Source organism: Macrotis lagotis, chromosome X (genome assembly GCF_037893015.1).
Source record: "Macrotis lagotis isolate mMagLag1 chromosome X, bilby.v1.9.chrom.fasta, whole genome shotgun sequence".
NCBI classification, from domain to species: Eukaryota; Metazoa; Chordata; class Mammalia; order Peramelemorphia; family Peramelidae; genus Macrotis; species Macrotis lagotis.
In genome coordinates this window covers 140,080,117-140,101,640 of record NC_133666.1, presented here as the reverse complement: position 1 = coordinate 140,101,640, position 21,524 = coordinate 140,080,117, and the positions used below count along the sequence as shown (strand labels likewise).

Sequence of the window (21,524 nt, the reverse complement as noted above, 5' to 3'; positions counted from 1 at the left end):
TTTTTTCCTTCTTTTCCCTTTTATGATGGTAATGTTATAACATAAGGGTGTAACTATTCTGGTTTTGTTGATTTTGCTATGTCTTCTCTCATAAAGGTCCTTCCTTATTTTTCTTGTCCCTAATTATTATGGAATATTCTATTATGTTTGGTTTTGATAATGTGCAATAATTAGATATCAATTTTAAACATATTAGTCTCCAATTATTACATTTAAAACTAAAGAATCAAAGAATGTAATTTTATGTACATAAGAAATTAAAATTTTTGTTTTTTCTGTAATATTGAATTGTAGAGGAATTGCTTGATTAAAAGGTATATTTAGTTATGTGACTTTTATAATATATTGGGTCATTGCTCTCCAAAATATTTTCTTGTTTCTGAAGTCTTACTGGCAATGTTTTAGGGTACCTGATTCCTCATCAAAAGTGGATGTGACCCTTATGGATCTAATAAAATGTTCTATAATGTATTCTGATTTAAGACAATGAATTCAAAAACATCTTCAACTGAAAACATGTGAGGTACCTCACCATGAACCATCTTGATTTGGATTCTTTTGCTAAATATCCTCCCTCTCAATGCCAAACATCTTCAATAAATCTCCATATTCAATAAAAAAGTCTTTGAGGAATTAAAGGTGTAGACTTCCCAAAACATATTGTATAGGTACATGTTGAGCTTGAGTAAGATGTACCCTAAAAATATATAAGGGAGAAAGGAATTTAGGAAGGAAGGAAGGTAGAAGGGAATAAGAAAGTAAGAAAGAATTTTTCAAGCTTGTACTATATTCCAGATTCTCTACCACTCAGCTCAAGAATGTACTCATTTCATAATCACAACAATCTTGAATGGTAGTACTATCATTGACCCTATCACAACTAAGCTATTGAGGCAAACAGAGGTTAAACATAACTTTTCCAGGATCACACAAATGTTCAAGACTTTATTTGTATTTGAACTAAGGGTTTTCTTATTCTGGGTCCAGGGTTCTATCCACCAGGTCTCTTAGCTCTGGAGAGTTAGTGGCACAAGGCTGTCATGAAAGAGGTGTTTCATATTTCTTCCAGTGCTACTGAAATTACTGATTTTTATGTGTGGGTGAATAAATTCTGTTTGTAATTACCTGTGAATATGGTGGAAATATTAAAGAGATAGGAAGAGAAGGGGTCAGCTTTTAATTTTACAATTAAGAGATTGTTGTTGCCATTGGAGAAAGCAATGTGAACTGAATAATGAGATCATAAGCTAAAATGTTGGCAAGTCAAGATAGTCAAATCTAGAGTAGATCATAGATTCAGCCTCTAGCTCAGGGTAGAGCTTGGAGATGGTGTCTGAAATCAGAATTTAAAACTCTTTAGTAGATCTGCAGCATGTGAACATTTAGAAATGTTTTTGAACTCAGTTCAATTCCAAGCTAGCAATTTAAGGCTTGGGAAAACTTGCTTACCATGAACTCAGTGTCCAAATTCTCCAGGTGAATATACTGTGCATTTAATACTCAAGCAGGAAAGCAGAATGAAAAACTTGAGGGGCCTTAGTTCCAGAAGGCTCTAAACTAGGTTTTAAATGCCAGGTTGCCTGTACAATCAAGAAGAGTAGAATATCTATCTATCTGTCTGTCTTTGTCTGCTTTTCTTTCTTTCTTTCTTTCTTTCTTTCTTTTTCTTTCTTTCTTTCTTTCTACTTTCTTTCTGTCTATCTATCTATCTATCTATCTTTCTATCTATCTGTTTATTTTTCTATCTATCTATCTTTAAAGAAAACATTCATGAAAACCATGGCTTGCTCACAGAATCACTTAGAATCCCTTGAAGAAAGAATGAAAGAATTAAAAAATTGAAAATAAAATGGTATTATAAATCAATTGAGACTGATTCAGAAAGGTAATAGAAAGATATGAGAGGTATAGAGGATATACTTGGAAAGAAAATTAACTTCATCATAAATGGTAAAAAAAAAAAATCTTACCCAAGTAACTGCCTCCTTGAAAATTAGAAGGGATCAAACAGAAGATAATTGTTCTGAGAGAAGAAGAAATAATAAAATATAAATAAAAGACTGAAAAATAGAAGACTATCTAAAGTCTCTCATATATAAAACTGACTTGGATAACAGATCAAAAAGAGATCATTTAAGAATCAATGGAATGGGAGTGGCTAGGTAGCTCATTGGATAGAGCACTGGCCCTGGAGTCAGGAGTACCTGAGTTCAAATCTGGCCTCAGACACTTAATAATTATCTAGCTGTGTGACCTTGGGCAAGGTACTTAACTCCATTGTCTTGCAAAAACCTTAAAAAAAAGAATCAATGGAATGTCTGAAAGTCCTGATTAGAAAAAGAGGCCAGGAATCATATTTCAGGAAAGCAGGAAAGAAAATTTCCCAGATTTCATTTAACTAGATGGAATAATAGAAATTGAAATAATTTTCCAGACAGTTTTAAAGAAAGATATTTCAATGAAAGCCCCTAGGAATGCAATAACCAATATCCAAAATTACCAAAGGAAAGAAAACTTCTAAATACTAAGAAAGAAAGTATTTAAGTAATAAGTAGCTATGAACAGGACTTCTAAGATTTAGAAGCTTACTTTAATGAGGAGCAGAGAGAGTATGGTTTATGGTGTTCCCCAAAGCAAATGACTATATTTGGAACTGAAATAACTTATCCATTAAAACTGAGTTTAATCATACTGGGTGGGGGGGATTGATGATGAAATAGAGAACTACCAAGCATCTTTTAACCTTTTTTTTCCTTTTTGTAGTATTTTAATTTTTCCTCAATTACATGTCAAGGCACTTTTTACCATTTAGATTTACAAAATTTTTAGTTCCAAATTTTTCTCTCTGCTTCTCCTCTGCTCTTCTTAAGTGAAATGCAATTTGTTTTAGGTTATATGCATGCTATCTTGTGAAACATATTTCCATATTAGTCACAATTGTCAAAGAAGTAACAGTTCAGAAAGAAAAAAAACATGAAAAAGAATAAAATAAATGAGAAAAGTATACTTCAGTCTGTATTCAGAGTCCAACAATCATGTGGATGTGGATCACATTTTCCTTCTTCAGTCTTTTCTATTTGTCATTGATCATTGTGTTGCTGAGAAGAGCTGAGACATTCATCATGGATCGTCACAGAATTGTATTCATGCTTTGTATAAGAGTTTCCTGGTTCTGCTTATTTCATGTTGCATCAGTTTGTACAAGTCTCTGCACAATAATATTCTATTCCATTCATATACAATAGTTTGTTCAGTCATTCTTCAATTGATCTATATTCCCTCAAATTCTAATATTTTGTCACCACGAAAAAGGCTGTTATAAATATTTTTGCACAAGAGTGGTCTGACGTCTGAGAAAAATGGGTTTCGACCTGGAGAGAAGGGCTTCATGTCTGAGGTTCATAACCTGAGCTGTCTTGATTGTATGTAAGGTGCATTGTGCTTGGACTAAGTCCATTCTAGCAACAGTAACTTGATCCTGTTACTGCCATAATAGATTTACATTGTGGCAATGGCAAAATGAGTCCAAACACTTGACATTTTTTATATTCCAATAGCAATGCTGAGGATTGTTTATTGGAAGTTTTGCCAAATTTGACTATAGCTAATAAGTTTTTCTAGGCCTTACTGTCTTAGGTGGGATTTCAAGGAATCTTATCTTGGTCTTATAGTGTCTCAAGTTCTTTGTGGGATATGTAAAGTATCTATATAAGGGCCCCTTTGCATCTTGGTCTGAGTGAATCAAGTCTTACATCAGAGTACCTTTATAGTTTCACCCCTTTTGATAGCTGACAAGTGATCAGTTTATGTCTGAAGTCTTTGTCTTATCTCTAATATCTTCCCCCCCCCTTCACTTTACAGATATGGGACTTGGACACACAATGTCTTTAAGAACCTATGAATTCTGGGACCAACACTCTTCCTGTCCTTGGCACTATTCTTTCATATCGCAATGTGAGTTTTTATGAGTTCTCCTTTTCTCTCTTTGGATAGTGAAAAGAACTTTAGCTCTTGGCTCAGGAGGTAGGGAAAAATACCAACTCTGATGTTTATTGCCTTTGGAATTTCGGGTAAGTCATTTGTATTCTCCCTAGGCCTCAGTTTCTTCAACTTAATGTCAAGACTTGGGCTTTAAATTTGAAGTCCAGGATCTTCTGATTCTTTGTAAGATCTCAGATTTTAAAAAGACACTTTACACTGCACTTTTCCTTCAGATGGAATGCGTATTCAGGTCTTCTTTTCTTTAGACAATGGGTTTCATTCACAAGACTTAGGGACTGAATGCTTTATAGAAAATTCTTTCTGAATGCTTGTCAGTGTTATTAATAGTCACTAGATGATTTTAGCCATTTATTCAAAAGAAATTTCCTTTTGAATTCTTTGTACTCAGCATTCTAGTGGATAATGACTGGGCCTGAGATTTAATGGGCTTAAAAATTTCTAGGTGAGGTAACTGCTATTATCACCTGACTTTACTTACAATTTTTAGTCTAAGAGAGTCACCTGAAGTAATGATTAAATATTTTGTCCAGTTCCACACAAGTGGATTGTGTGAGAGGTAGAACTTGAACCTAGGACTTCTTGATTTTGAGGCTAGTTTTGAAAGTTCTTTGTACCTTTCTACTGACTATATAAAATCAAAAGATTTGTCATGTATTGAAAACAAATATGGAATAGATTGATGGATCAGTGACTTTAATAGGTGATGCAACCTCTCATCTTTTCTGTGCTTTGCTTAACTATATTATTAGCTTGTGGGGAGAATCAAATGAGACATGCAAACTCATGAAGCAGATATGAAATAGCTCCAGAAAATTTACTATGAACATTAAATAAGAATTCTCAAAGGATGTAATCATCATTATATTAACAATTATCATTCAACGAATATTTTCTAATCTATTTTGAGTGATACACTCCACTAAATCAAGGATTCTTAATATGGGAAATGTAATTTTTAATAACTATTTTAGTAAAATTGGTTGTTTTGTGATGTTATGTGTTTTATGTATTCAGAAGGGTTCCATAGGTCTTTTCAGATATAAAAAAATCTAATGACACTTAAAATGTTAAGAGCTTCTTAAAAATCCATAGTGGATGAGGATCCTGTTATCTGGGACAGAGAATGACATGTGCTGAGATAATTGCAATATAAATGAGAATATAGTAATAGCATAAATGTGTAGGGTGTATTAATCCATCAATAATAAACCCTTTAATTAAGTGCCTACTATGTCCTAGGTACTGCATTAAAAGTACAGTGAATAAAATAATCACTACTTTAAGCATACTTTCATAATATAATAAAAAGATATTAGAGTTAAAATCAAGAGAGCAAGGATGTTGGAGAAATTTATGTTGAAGAGATCAGGAAAGGAAGAGATGTTGAAGAGATCAGGAAATAGTTACATTTGAATTGGACCAGATCCTCCAAGCAAGCAGAAAGCACAACTATTATTTTATATTTAATTTCATAATATAAGGCATTTAACATTATTCATTATTTTTTCTTTAGTATTTTATTTTCCCCCAGTTACATGTAAAAGCAACTTTTAACACTCAGTTTTAATACTTTGAATTCCACATTCTTTCTCTTCCTCCCTTCTTACCACCCAACCCCAAACTGAGAAGGCAAGCAACTATATAGAGATTTTATATGTGCAGTAATGTAAAACATTTCCATGATAGTCATGTTGTTAAAGAAAATATAGAACAAAAAAAAAAATCCCTCAAGAAAAAGAAAGCAAAAGAGAGCCAGTGAGGTGGGGCATTGGATAGAACACTGGCTTAGGAGTCAGGAGGACATGAGTTCAAATCAGGCTGAAGACACTAAAGAGCTACTTAGCTGTGTGACCTTGGGCAAGTCACTCTCCCCCATTGCCTTGCAAAAAAAGAAAAGAAAACCAAAAAAAATGTGCTTCAATTTATATTCAGAAACCATCAGTTCTTTCTCCAGGGTTGGATAACATTTTTCACTTTAAGTCCTTCAGAATAGTCTTGGATCATTATATTGCTGTAAGTAGTTTAGTTTTAGCTATAACCGAGGAACATCTTACAATATTGCTATTACTGTGTCCACAAAAAATTTCAGCTTGCATCAGTTCACATAAGTCCAAAGTTTTCTGAGAGCATACTGCTCATCATTTCTTAGAATAGTATTTCATTATGATAACATATGACAGTTAATTCAGCCATTCCCCTGTTGAGGGTATCCTCAATTTCCAAATCTTTTCCATCAGAAAAGAGCTACAATAAATATTTTTGTACATATAGGTCCTTTTCCTTTTTGAGTGTTTAATCTCTTTTGAGATACAGACCTAAGGGTGGTATTGCTAGGTCTAAAACAATGCTTGATTTTTTTTAGTCACTAATTCCAAATTTCTATATGGAATGATTGAATTAGTTCACAACTCCACCAACAGTACATTTATTTCTCATTTTCCCCACATTCTCTACAACATTTGTGATTTTTCTTTTCTGTCTTGATAGACAATCCAATAGACATGAAGTAGCACCTTGGAATTGTTTTAATTTGCATTTCTCTAATCAATGGTGAGAGGATTTTATCTATGTCTAAATATAACTTTGATTATTTCATCTGAAAACTTTTCATATCTTTTGATCATTTATCAATTGGGGAATAGCTGTTATTTTTATAAAGTTTATTCTGTTCCTTCTTTGTTTGATAAATGAGACCCTTATCAAAGAAATTTGCTTCAAATTTTTTTCATTTACCATTGCTAAGCTCTCTGATACCCTCTACCTTTTTTCAAAGCAAAAGCAAAATAGATTTAATTAAAAGGGATGAACATTTTTCTAGAAGGTAACATAGACAATAAAGTAATATCAATATTAAATATATATACCAAATCATATAGTATCCACATAAATGAATTTTCCTACAATTACCTACCCTCCACTTTCACATTCCCTGTCCCCATATATACACCAGTGAGACCACTGGATTGGTCACCATTGTGTATTCACCATGTTCCAGAGATAGTCACTGATAAACTCCTTAGAGTTCTGGGTGCTATCGAAATAGATAGACTGGGCAATAGTGAGACCATGATGAATGCCCATAATCCCATTCTATTTTACTGACTCGAAGACAAAATTGAGATATGTATATAGCTGGAGGGATCTCAGCTGTTGAAGATCATTCTGTTTTTGTGAGGTCTTGCTCCATTTCCTTCTGTTCTTTCAGCTATTTTGTCAACAGATGTAGATCAGCCTTTAGATTGGCATCTTTCTCACTGTCCTGAAGCTCAGATTCAATTTTTTGTAACTTGGATTCAACATGTTGTGCTGTTTCATCTTCATCAATAAGTTTTTGGATCACATCTTCCTCCACAGAAAGGATCTCTGTGAGGAGCAGATGGGTGGTCTTTTTTGTGTCCATCAATTCTTGATCATCTACTCCTGCCACCTTAGGAGTCACTGCAACTGTGCCCTAGTCCAGTTGGGATTGAGCAGACCAAGCAATCCCTGGCTCACCTCCTCCATGTCCTAAAATACTGCCATAGCCAGGGCAGGACCCCCTAATTTCTTACCCCTTTCCCTTCCTACTTTTCTGAGTGTGTTATCCTTCTTTGAGTCAATTCTGATTAGAATAAAATTTACTTAGTATCTCTCAACTGCCCCCTCTTTCCCTCCACTGCAAAAGTTTTTTCTTGTGTCTTATATATGACGTAATTTATCCCATTCTACCTCTATTTTTTCTTTTTGCCAGTACATTTCTTTCTCATACTTAATTTTATTTTTTATAGATATCTTATTCATGTGTGCCCTCTGAATAATCCTTATAACTATCCTAATAATAAGGAAGTTCTTAAGAATTATAAGTATCATCTTCCCATTTAGAAATTTTTAACATTTTAAAATTTAAATTTTTAATTTAAATTTTTAAATTTTACCCTCATTAAGTCCATTAAGCTTTCCCTTTCCTGTTTGCCTTTTAATTTGAAGACTGAGTATAAGATTTTGACTTGTACTTGAAGATTGAGATTTCTATTCAACTCTGGTCTTTTCATTAGGAAATTTGAAAGTCTTCTAATTCATTGAATAGCTATCTTTTCCCTTGAAAATTTATGTTCAGTTTTGTTGTGGAGTTGATTCTTGGTTGTATTCCAAGCTGTTTTTTGCCTTCCAGATGATCATGTTCCAAGTCTTCTAAATTTTAATGTAAAAGTAAATCTTGTGTTATCCTGACTGTGGCTCAATAATTCACTTGTTTCTTTCTAGCTATTTATATTTTCTCCTTGACCTGGGAGGTCTGAAATTTGACCATAATATTACAGAGACTTTAACTTTTGAAATCTCTTTCAGTAGATTCTTTCAGTTTCTATTTACCTTCTTATTCTAGAATACCAGTAAATTTTTCCTTGATAATTTCTTGAAACCTGATGTCTGGGCTCTATTTTTGTTCATGGCTTTCAGGAATTTTATCTCCTGAATCTATTTTCTAGGTCAGTTGTTTTGCTAATGAGATAATTCACATTATCTTCCATTTATTCATTCTTTGGTTTTGTTTTGTTTATTGATTTATCATAAAGTCAGTTTCCATTTGTGTGATTTTAATTTTTAATGAATGATTTTCTTCAGTATGCTTTGTAATTCCTTTTTCATTTGATCTATTCTGCTTTACAGGGCATTCTTTTTCTCATTGATATTTTTGTACCTCTTTTTTAAGTCTAGTTTTTTAAGGTGTTATTTTCTTCATCATTTTTTTGTTTCTCCTTTAATATACTGTTGACTTCCTTTTTCCATGATTTTTGTACCTCACTGTCATCCTTTTTCCCAAGTGTTCATCTATATGTCTAAATACTTCCATAACCTGAGACCAATTCATAATTTTTCTGGAGACTTTGGAGGTAAGAACTTTGACATAGTTATCTTTTTCTGAGTGTGATTTTTTCCTCTTCCTTGTTACATAGTAACTTTCTGTGATCATATTCTTTTCCATTGCTTGCTCTTTTCTCCAGTCTATTACTTAATTTTAGCTCTTTGTTACAGTAGGTTTCTGCTTCTAGGATGAAGAGTGCAGGGTTTTGTGCAATAGTTTTGCAAAGCTATTTCTAGGGACCTGTAAGTTCTTAGTTCTTACAAGGTGGAATGACCTAAGGGGAGGTATGTTTACTACTCTCCTGGTCTGTGCTCTGAGAGTGACCACAAGCACTCGTTTCTGCCCTGTGAAGAGGGTCCTTGATCCATTATGGCTGTAAATTCTGGTATGCTAGTGTTCCTCCTCACTCTGAGACTGTCACCTTGGACCTGGAGCAGAGTATGGACAAAGTAAAAGAGTTTTACAATTAGTGTTAGTAAAGAGATCCCTATAATCCAATCAATTGTTCAATTCCCTTATTGACTATGGAATAGTAGCTGCTACTGCAGATTCAGTGGCTTCAAATTTCTGTTCCTAGTTTGCTAGCAATCTTTTGGTGCTAGACTGTACTCTCCCCTTTCACCCTGGAGCAACAGATTTTTCTCGGTAATTTAAATTGTCTTAGCCTGGAAAACTGTTTTATTCTATCTTTTTATGGGTTATACCACTCTAGAATTTTTAAAGAGTTATTATTTAAAAGTATTTTCAGGGCATTGGAGGGTTTGGGTTAGGGTTACCTTTATTCTACTATCTTGACTCCATCCTCAACATTATATATTATTAGGAATTCATGAAAATATTTGATTTAAATTTTTTGTAGGGTTTTGCTGCTTTTGACCTGGCTTGTTTTAAAATATATGGGAAAACCTGGGAGTAAGTAATCTTTCAATTTTCCCTACATATTACTATCATTAGCCACACATAGCTCTCCATCTCAACTCAAATATATTTGTGTAGTTTGATGTATTAGAGATCTGTTTAATACCACAGAATTATAATCCAGGATCATCATAACAGGCACCTAATATTACATTATTCTAGGTTTTGGAATTTGGACATACCCCTCTTTGATTCCAGTGCTATGATAACATGAATGTTGAAGAAATAAGGAAACTTTATTTTAAATATCTACCATGTATAGACTTGCTGAACAAGATACAAATTGAGATACAAAGAAAGAACTGAAAACAAGTTCCTGCCTTGAAGAAGCTTATACTCTATTGAATGATTTGGCATGTAAAAATTATTAGAATTGAGAAGAGATCACAAAATAATGACATGTAGGGCTATGAGGACAATCATTATTTCTTTTAGCGTTAATTTTTTTTTTGTTTTTTGCACTGCAGTGTGGTTAAATGACTTGCCCAAGGTCACACAGCTAGGTAATTATTAAGTGTCTGAGGTCACATTTGAACTCAAGTTCTCTTGACTCCAGGGCAGGTGCTCTATCCACTGCATCACCTAGCTGCCCCCTTTTTTTAGCAGTAATTTTACTTCCTAAGGTGCTGCCTCACTTTATTTAATTCATTATTTAAATCTTTATTAAATTTGAGCCATGAATTTGGACCCAATGTATTTATGACAATTTATACTTAATAATTAAATGATTAAATGAAAATTTAATGAGTATGAAGAATTAAACAATTGATGTCCTTTTAAGAAATGTTTGAAATTTTATGTGATATGCTTATATCTATGCAACTGCAAATTATATGATATCTCATTAACCTTACTTTCTATGAATAATCTATGGTATATTGATTAACATTAATGTAGTATCTGATCTCTTCTCAGTCTAGACCCTCCTATAAGGTATCCCAGATTCAAGAAAATTGAGAAGAGAGCCAGAATCCTGTCCAAATCTTAGCTCTTGAGCACTAACACAAATTTTTACTTTTATTAATTAGCTATAGGACACTGGTCTATAACAGGGAATATAACTAAATAGCAGTGAAACTTATTCTGCAACAGAACATTATCTCTATAAACTTTGAGCTCACTCTCTCCTAACACACTAAAAATCAGTGAGAAAAGGGGATCTTTCTAGAAATAATGTCTGGACATCTACATGCTGGTATACATATGGGTGAATCACATGTGTAAAGGAATAAGTATATATCTGTATATGTATATGTGTTTATATACATATACTGTATGGTACGAATGCCCTTTGCTGATGTTATTGTGCTATTCTATTAGCCTTTATTTCTACCAATCATCTTCTACCACAGTTTTTCTTCTTGTGTTGCATCTTAGCTGCTTTGGGATAACAAGATTCTAAATTCTATCTTACAATCTCAGGAGGGTCATCTATTGATTGGTTCTGGAAAAGTATGCCATTATATTATACCTCTTATATTGTCTTCATAGTCATGGTCAACTATTCTTCAATATTTAGGTGCAAGTACCCACAATGCTTCATCCTGAATACTTGTCCTTACTGTATTTACTCCTATTATTTTTAAGGCAATTTTCCATCACCTATTGCTTCTATCCTTCAAGGAATCCATACCCTTTTATCTTCCAATTTTCCTACATTATCTGTAAACTTTTCAACTAACTTGATTTCTAATTTTTTGCTGTAATAGAATCCTGAATCTCTCCTAAACATTCCATATCCCCTAAAATGCTTTCTGCTCTTTCTCCTATTCCATCCATCTTCTACTTATGGGTTTGGGTGATGAAGAAGGTATATTCTTTAATCATCACTGTAGTTTCTAGATCATTCTTCTTTCACTATTTCCCAAATACTTTGCCCTTTTTTTATTTGCTCAGCTCCAAATAACTTTCCCATCTTTTTTTCAATGACCATGGTTCTGAGGTCACTGTCTTCTTCTCAACTCACTCTTTACACTTGGCTACAAAATAATATTTCAATTTATATCCTGTCCATGAGACTCCTCAACTTCTAATATTTCAAAGAGTTTCTTTTTCTACATTCAGGCAGCATGTTAACACCTTTGAACTAATAATCTCATCAGGATCAAAAAATCAAGAATTGAAATTTCACAATTTAATCACCAAATCATTTCCTTTTGCCTATCCTACCCACTCCCCCTAAATCTCATGTTCTCATTCCTACTTTACATGGTGGTTCTTGACCAATTGCTACTTTTCTGTTTTGCACCCACCCATTGGCCTTTATTTGCCACCATGCTTGGATTTGTTCCTATTTGTTTTCTATTTTAATGCTTTACTACCACCACTTTTGGTATCCCTCAAATTCTTTTCTTTTACCAATCCCAACTTGCATATCCTCATTCTACAAATCCAAAGCTTGCAAATTCCAAGAATAGATTTCTCTACTTATATTACAGGACAAAATCCCATTTGTAGAGAAATTGGGTCAGTTTCACCCAATTCAAATTCATGGCAAACATTTTTAGCTGAGAACCTAGGTGACACCATGGATACAGAGTTAGGCTTGGAATCAGGAAGAGGTGATTCAATTTGTCCTCATCAACTAACCTGTGTGATACTGGGCAGGTTACTTAACCCTGCTTGCTTTAGTTTCTTCATCTGTAAAATGAACTGAAGAAGGAAATGGAAAACCCCTTCAGTATATTTTCCAGGGAAACCCCAGAGAGGGTTATGATCATTTTCACATGAATGAAGTGACTGAATAACAATATTGTAATATATTTTTACTTATTTTGCTAAGTGTTTTCCTATTTCATTTTAGTCTTTTAATCACAAGTTTTAAAGTCTTTAGATCCCCCAATGAGTCTGAAATCTCTATACTATGTTTTTTTCTCTTTTCAATTTTCTCCCTCTTATCTCAGATTTATTCAATTTCATGTAATTTTCAATTCCATCTCTACATCATCTCTAAAATCTCTTTTATATTCATACTGTCACCACTTTCAACTCTAATATAATTTGTTATTACTACTCTTAAACTATTACTGTGGCCTCTTGACAGTATTGTTTATGCCTCAACTCTCCTTTCTGGTTGATCCATTTAAATTTTTTTTAATTTTTAAAAACTTATATTTAAGATTCCTTTAAGAAAATGGAGTTTGATGCACTTGCCTCCACTCTAGTTTCTACTTCACGTATTGAGAGGTCTAATAATTTGATATCACTTATATATGTAAAATCATGCAAAGCCAGTTTCCATATTGGCATGTTTCCAAAAAATTCCAAGAAAAATCAAGAAGCCACAAAGCAATACATTTCTTCAGTTCTCTCTTTGGGTGTGGATGGCATTTTGCATCCTGAAAGGATCCTTTGGAATTTTTTTTAGACTGTCAGAATAATACTTTTTGTGCATAAATCTGTTTATATTTACTCTAATACACAAAAGTCCTCCCTGGCTACCAATTATCTTCTAAGCAAAATTTAAAAATGATTGCTTGATAGTCAAAACTCTCCTAGAATATTAGCACCTTATCTTCCCAGGCTTATTTCCTATTACTTCCCTCTATACACATTGTTCTTTAGCCAAACTGATTGACCCTGGCTCCCAAATACATTTGCCACTCTTATGACACTATTACTTCTCAGGCTATTTTCCCTCCTTTCTTTCTATTCCTATCGAGTACTGACCATTCCTTAAAGATCAGTTCAAATGCTACTTTCTCAATGAAACCATTCCCTTTTTCCCATCATACATAACAACAATGAAATCTCTTAATTTTTTAATGTACTTTATCCATATTATCTTCATTGATCTCCCAACAACTCTTTAAGACTGGTGCTACTGTTATCTTCATTTTGCTGATGAGGAAACTGAATTGAGAGAGATTAATGATTTGCATGGGGTCACAGAACTAGGAAGTGTCTGAAGCAGGATTGTTACTTAAGCATGCACTAAATATTTTGTAAATATTTCCTGATGAGTTTTATTTTAGATTTTTGGTTCAGTTCCACATCTCAAATTAAAGACAAATTAAGGCAGTAATGAACACGTGGCCGTAAATTTATAGTTTCCACTGGAAAATTCTGTTTTCAGCAATGTAACTTTGTGACCAGTGTAATTTGTTCCCTTTTGTGGTCTAGGATTTTTGATGGTAGACAACCTCTATCGGCTGTCATGGATCCAGAGATTATCAAATCAGTGCTGGTAAAAGAGTGCTATACCATCTTCACCAATTGTCGGGTAAATAACAGTGGAAAAGTGTTTCTGGCAGTCATGTAGAAAGTATGTGAGAAATGTTAAGGATCCCACAGTTTTTAGACCATCTCTAAAATATTAATTTCATTATTGATATTCTTTCAGAAGAGAGAGAAGGCAAGATAGCCTAGCTGAAGGCAAAGTAGCTTGAGCCAGAAACAGAAACAGCTTTTATTGGGTGATTTGGACCCCATAATTTTGGGGCTTGAAATCATGGGAGTAGCAATTACCCCCCCCCCCCAACAATTAGACTTACATATATTGCAGCATTAGGATCATTATTAAAGGGAAAAATCACTGTGGATATTAGGTCTACTTCACTCATCTATACAGGCAATAACTGTTCATCAATTGCCTCCAACAGCCAGATGGGCATGTGAAACATATTCTTAAATGTTCCTCTAAGTTTTTTGCTTTTGACCAGGCATTTCCGGTCATCATCCTGGGGGGAAGTTCTATGGAGGAGCTGCAGGGCATCCCCATCAAATGTCAAACATTTACTTCACATGCAACAGGCCAGTCAAAATAACTGGAAAGTGTAATAGAAACATGATTCTGGTTTCATCACTTAATACAAGAATAGTCTTGTCTTTTACATATTTCTCCTAGAATTTTGGGTCTATCAAGAATTTTGGAGAGTGCTGTCTCACTTGCTGAAGATGACTGATGGAAGAGGATTTGAACAGTGTTGTCTCTAACATTTACAAGTGGAAAACTCAAGGAGGTAAAGCAATGAACATTGATCAGATTCTAGAAGACTGAGTCTAGGAGAGATCAAAAAATGAGTTTCAATGATTTTTCTGCCCACAATTTTGAGCATCCTGTAAGAGAATATTTTGTTTCCTATGTTTTTGTGATTGAATGGAGATGACACTCTATTTTTAGAGAATCTGATCTCCAAACTCACCTCTGATGTCTATTAACTGACTGAGCATTTGCAAGTCACTTGTCACTTAGCCATTCTGGCTGCAGTTTCTTCATCCTTAAAATGAATTATTCAGACTACATGTACTACAAAGTCTTTTATTTCAATTGTAGTATGATTCTTTTTTAAAAAATTTCTTATTGTTTTTTGAATTTTACAATTTTTCCGCCAATATCGCTTCCCTCTTCTCATCCTCACAGAAGGCAGTCTGATGGTCTTTACATTGTTTCCATACTATACATTGATCAAAATTGAGTGTGTTGGGAGAGAAATCATATTCTTAAGGAACAAAATAAAATGTAAGAGATAGCAAAATTACAAAATAGATAATTTTTTAAAAAAATTAAAGGAAGAGTCTTTGGTCTTTGTTTAAATTCTACAATTCTTTCTTTGGATAAAGATGGTATTCTCCATCACAGATATCCTAACATTGTCCCTGATTGTTTCACTGATGAAATAAGCAAGCCCATTAAGACTGATCATCAACTCCATAAGTAGTATGATTCTTGAAATCCTAATAGAGAGAAATCAATTTATGAAATACCATCGTGCTTTTTCTGGTTTGGGCAGCCTGTTTTGTTTGGGAACTAATTTTTCCATATGTAATTATTGTCATTTGGCTTTTAGAGGTTTCCCATCATCAAGCGATATGGAGATGTTTTAGTAAAGAACTTGCAGCAGGATACAGAGAAAAGCAAGTCTGTAACATTGAACGAGTAAATATGGTGCCACAAGTAGAGAAATCTAAGGAGCAATAGGAAATCTTGGTTGCCTAAACGTTTCTCCTGCCATTTCCCCCAGAAATGGGAGCACCTACTTTTAGAGTTACTTTCAATTGTTTTAATTGACAAAATAAGTGAAAAGGACAACATAGTTAAATCTAGCCTTCTGAGGTTAAATACCTTGAACAGCTATTGAAAAATTGATGACTCTATTTAAGCTTCTTTTCTTTATCCATTTGCATTCTCAACTCTCTAATCTAGCTTTGAAACATATCATTAAATTAAACCTTCAAAAAGTTTTTAAAAGTTTCTCCAAAATTTCTAATGTTTTTTTTGCTTTCATGAAAGCATTTTTAAATCCTTTCCTTGACTTCTTCTTTCATATCTTCCAAAGATTGTATTTGAATTTGTGCCCAAGTTGTATTTTCATTTGAGGCATGGCTTGTAGATTTTTTGGGGTGCAGTTCTTCTGAGTATGTGTTTTGAGTGTCTCTTCATCAAAATAGCTTTTTATAATGGGATTCTTTTTGTTTCTTTTTTCATTTTTTCAACTTCCTGACTTCATAATTTCTCTTAGACCCAGATTCCACATACTTCTTGAGTAAATAGCTACTTTGGCTCTCTTGCAGCTTTCTTGGGTTATTGGTTATTTTGTTATTCCAGGCTCCAAAGGTCTGGCTTCAAAGGAACTTAGGCTGAAAACTTCTACGCTTTGCATGCTCTAAATCACTGGTGGGGAATATCCTGCCCAGGGGTCATATGCGGACAAAATCATTTGGTCTAGTGCTGCCCCAGCAACTACAAATGGAATTCAAAATTGAATAAATCCAATCACTTTTAAGGGATGAATTAATTAAATGTTTGGTCATATATAGTAGACAAATGTTGCTGTAAATATCCAAATAACCTTTGGCAGAAAAGAGGGTTCCCCACTCCATTCTATGTGGTCATTTTCAGGTGAAAGTCTGATTATTCCTTTGTTGCTCCCCCCATCACTAGTGAGGTCTGAGCTTTACAGGCTCCTGACTTCTATTTTGTTTATGTAACAAAAGACTGCTTCTGGACTTAGGTACTATTGTCCAGTTGGAGAACTCTCCTAGTTCAGTCATGGAACTATAGGCTTCCCTTCAGTCTGAGATTCCACTCATGATTATCCCTCACACACATTGGTCTAAAAGCTACAGCATCGAACTTTGTTGTTGCTTGCTTCTGAACTTCTCCCTTGTTTTATAAATGCCTGTGATTGATTCTCACAGCTGGGTTCTGTTCCCTTCCATAGTCCACACTGCATATGTGACTCAGAAAAGTGTTAGAAGTGACAACCTTCAGTTGGTACCTGCTCCTGTACCTTACATAGGTTCATAGTATTTCAGTATTTGTTTAGAACTTTTTATTTCCTTTGGGCAAAGTCTCTTGTTGCTGGAATGTTCCATAGGGCTAATTTCTGCCCAGTATCCAAAAACTTTATGTATGTTTTGGAAGGAGCTCTTTGTGTGATTACTACTTCTCTTCCTTTAACTTCATTTCTATTACTGCTCTGTTAAATTTCAAAATGATCACTTCTTGCTAATTTTAATTCTTGTTGACCTGATACTAGTGATGATCATTTATTTTTTCTGCAGGAACTTTATGATCCGTGTTTGAGATTCTATTCTTTTTGGTCTTCCTCCTAATTATCTGACCAGCCTTTCTCTTTCTGCTTTGCTGAATGTCCATCCATGTACTACCTAGTAATTGCAGCTTAGTTTGTCAAGAATAATTTGTTGCTATTTAATTTATTAAGAAAAAAATCATTAAAGGGCAGCTAAGTGGTGCAATGGATAAAGCACCTGCCCTGGAGTCAGGAGTACCTGAGTTCAAATCCGGACTCATACACTTAACAATTACCTAATTGTGTGGCCTTGGGCAAGCCACTTAACCCCATTGCCTTGCAAAAAAATAAAAAACCTAAAGAAGAAGAAGAAGAAGAAGAAGAAGAAGAAGAAGAAGAAGAAGAAGAAGAAGAAGAAGAAGAAGAAGAAAACATTAAGCAGATATCCCATTCAAAATAATTCTAGAATACTTAGGAGTACAACTACCAAGCCAAACCAATGACCATAAGAACAAACCTAAATACGAAGTTTTCTGCAAATAAAATAAGAAGGAAATAAGTGAAGAAATATTAGTTTTCCTGTGTACACTGGGCCATTATAATGAAAATGAAAATTTTATGTGAATTAATCTGTATACAAAGTCATTCCAATTAAAATGCTAAAATAGTTTGCCGAGTTAGAAAAAATAATAAGAAAATTAATTTGGAAGAACATAAATTCAAAAATATAAAATAAACAAATAAAACATTTAAAAGACCAGGTTTTAGCAGTATCGTCTTAAAAAATATTACAAATTGGTAATGATCAAAAATGCCTCTTACTGGCTAAGAAACTGAAAGGTAGATCAATGGAACAGAGTAGTAGACCAAAATTTTGCAAAATCAAATAAATATAGTAACCTTGTATTTGCTGAATGTAAAGAATTAAAATTTTGCGATAAGAATTCATTATTTGGTAACAATTGTAGGGTAAATTGTAAAAGTATATGGTAAAAATTGGGTGTAGATCAATATCTTACACCATCTACCAATATATGATTAAATGGATGAACAACCTGTATATAAATAGATATTAAAAGAAAATTTGAAGAATTTACATCATATTACTTATTAGACATGAATAAATGAATAATTTAAAAAGAAACAAGAAATAGTTTGCAGAGTAGTGTCCATTAAAGTGGATAATTTAGATTACACTAATCTATAAAATTTTTTTATCAAATAAAACACATGGAGCCAAGATCAGAAAGAAAGTAAAAATTGGGCTAATTTTTTATAGACAATTTCTCAGATAAAGTTCTCATATCTCAAATATATAAGGTACTTTTTCTATTCTATTAATAACTGATACAAGGATATGATCAAGCAATTTTATCATAAAGGAATTAAAACAATTTATGATCATATGTTCTCAATCATTTTTAGCATCTTCTTTAAATTGTCCTTTTCTTAAAATTTCAGTATCCTCAGTTTCTTCAATAAATATTTGATTTTGAATAATCTCATAATATTGATCATTGCACCTCATTTACCTCCTGCTTATCAATGTCCTTCTCCAAATGGGATTGTCAGACCTTTGGAACACAATGCTATATGCATGGTTTGACCAGGGACATACACTGGGTCTATCATCTCCTTCATTCAGGAAAATATGCCTTTCCTGTACTCTATAGGCCCACTAATTTTCTACATAATTATTTTTTAGAGAAATGTAAATTAAAACAACTTTTGAGATATCATTTTTCACATATCAAATTGGGTAAAATTTTGTAAGAGGATAGTGACAAATGTTGGAGGGATGTAGAAAAATTGGGACACTAATTCATCATTGGGGAACTTGTGAAGTGATGCAGTCATTTTGGAGAACAAACTGGAAATATGCTCAAAGATTTATTAAACTGATTACAATTTAATTAAATGATTACAAAAATGATTGGGGCAAAAGGAAAAGAACCTATATGCATTAAAATGTTTATAGCAGCTTTTTTTGTGGTAGCAAAGAACTAGAAATTGCAGAAATGTCCATCAATTAGGAATTGACTGAACAAGATGTGGCATGATTGTGAGAGAATACCACTGTGCTAGAAGAAATTATGAACTAAGCGATCTTTGAAAAGCATAGACTTGCCTGAAATAATGAAGTGAAATGAGCATTGTATATGACAACATTGTTTCAAGAACAAGTTTGAGTGACTAAATAATTTTTAACTCCTAAATATCTAAGATAACAAAGGATGATTTCTCTTTCAGAGAAAGAACTGATAAATATTAGTATGTTTAGAATGATTTTAAATGTGCATGCACACAGAAGCACACAAACATACAAACATATACAAAACTGTGGTAAATGGTAGCTACCTCTAAGGTGGGGGGAAGGAAAATAAAGGAAAAGATGAATTTAAAAGATAACTGTTATATATTTACAAGGAATAGTATGTTGTATTTAATAATTTGCATTTTCATATGAAAGTAGCTTTTTATTACATCATATAATGGAACTGCTTGTTTTATTTCAAAAACTAAAAATAAAATAAATCAAAAAACAAAAAATAGGTTTGGGTGGATGTGATCATGGAACTAATTTGAGGAAGACAGAAAATATATATACTTCTATATGCATAGAATCTATATTTAAATCTAAGCTCCTTGAGGTCAGAGAATGTATTTGTATTTTCTTCCTATCTGCATTTAATAAATGATAGTTTATTAATTGAAACTAGACAGTATTCATACTGTGAGGAGGAAAATGAACCACTGTTTAAATGAGGGAAATTTAACTTTTTCTAACAACTTAGGAAAAGGAAATAAGACCTGTCAGCACTGCTTTGCATTTTATCCCAGGAATGGATAAACTATCATGTATTAATTTATTTACTGAACCATTTATAAAATGCTTTTAGGACTTTTAGGTAGTTTATGAAAAGAATCAACACTCTTTTGAAAATATATCACCTAGTACATGCTACTGACCATTTTCAACTATGGTTCATAAAGCCTGTTGACTTGAAAATTAAGCATTGTTGGCAAATCTAAACAGAGCACATTAAAGGGTAATTAAGAAATATGTAATAAAACAAGAAATACAATAGAGCATAGACAATATTAATATGTGGTTTTCTGATTTCAATACATAGTCTACAGATGTCCTTAGGAATGTTTTAATGAGCCAACTTTCTATTGAGTTTGACATCACTGGTTTACTGCCTCACTTCATGTTTTAATTTGGAGATAAAATCTCTCTTCTGAGCCTTTTTTTTTTCTGTTTTCTCTCCTCAGAATTTCTGGGGCCTACAGCATGGATGTGATAGTTAGTACTTCTCTTGGTGTCCATGTAGATTCCTTGAATAACAAGAATGATCCCTTTGTCAGAGAAATCCAAAAGTTCCTTAAATTCAAATTTTTGGATCCAGTTTTACTTACAATAAGTAAGCTGACTCTTCTTTACAAAACTGAATAATTAAAAATTTAGTGGTTCTGCCATTCCTGAAGGTAACTAAAGAGGTTGCATCAAAGATTTAGACATGGACAGAAATCTCAGGAATTCTGAAGATTCAATGCTTTAATTTCTATTAAAGGAGGGAGGCAAGACTTTTTGCATACAACTGACCTAATCTTCAAGGGAACTACTTGCTGATCGGGTTAGCCATTTTCAAAGAAGACCCCGACATCAGGGAGGTTATGCCATGACAAGCATATGAACTGCATTTGAGTGAGGGGGTGCTATGCTAAGTCATCAGCCTCACTTTCTCCTCCAGAGCCATCTGGGTCCAGTGACCAGGTATGAATCAGAATGACTTGAGATGCCCCTGGATGTGAGGTGGTCACATTTAAGTAACTTGCCCCAGGTCACACAGCTAAGTGTCAGGGTCAGCCATTTACCATTTAATCTACTTACTACTTATACTGGGTCTATCTTTTCTTTCATTATGGATAATATTCCTTTCTTCCTGTACTCTAAAATCCCATTAAGTTTCTAAATTATTATTTATTAGAAAAATGCAAATTAAACCAACTTTGAGATAACATTTTACACATATCAAATTTTTTGAAGAGGAAAGTGAGAAATGTTGGAGGAATCTGGAAAAATTGGAACAATAATTCTTCATTGGTAGAATTGTGAACTGATCCAGTCTTGGAGAGAAATTTCCTGCTAGTGTTGGCATCATCTTTAACCCCAACTAGTCACAGACAATCAATGATTTGATAAAGAAAAAGTTTGAATCATATTACAATTTCTAATTTTGGTTTGATCTCCTTATCTACACTTCAATTAAAGGATTATCTAT

The 21,524-nt window shown here is 33.3% G+C and overlaps 2 pseudogenes; one reads left to right on the top strand and one right to left on the bottom strand.

Annotated features, from left to right (window-relative positions):
• Positions 1–21,524, top strand: part of LOC141502388 (cytochrome P450 3A19-like) — a 61,909-nt pseudogene that overhangs the window by 8,720 nt on the left and 31,665 nt on the right.
• Positions 6,970–7,524, bottom strand: LOC141502389 (kinetochore protein Spc24 pseudogene; annotated as a pseudogene).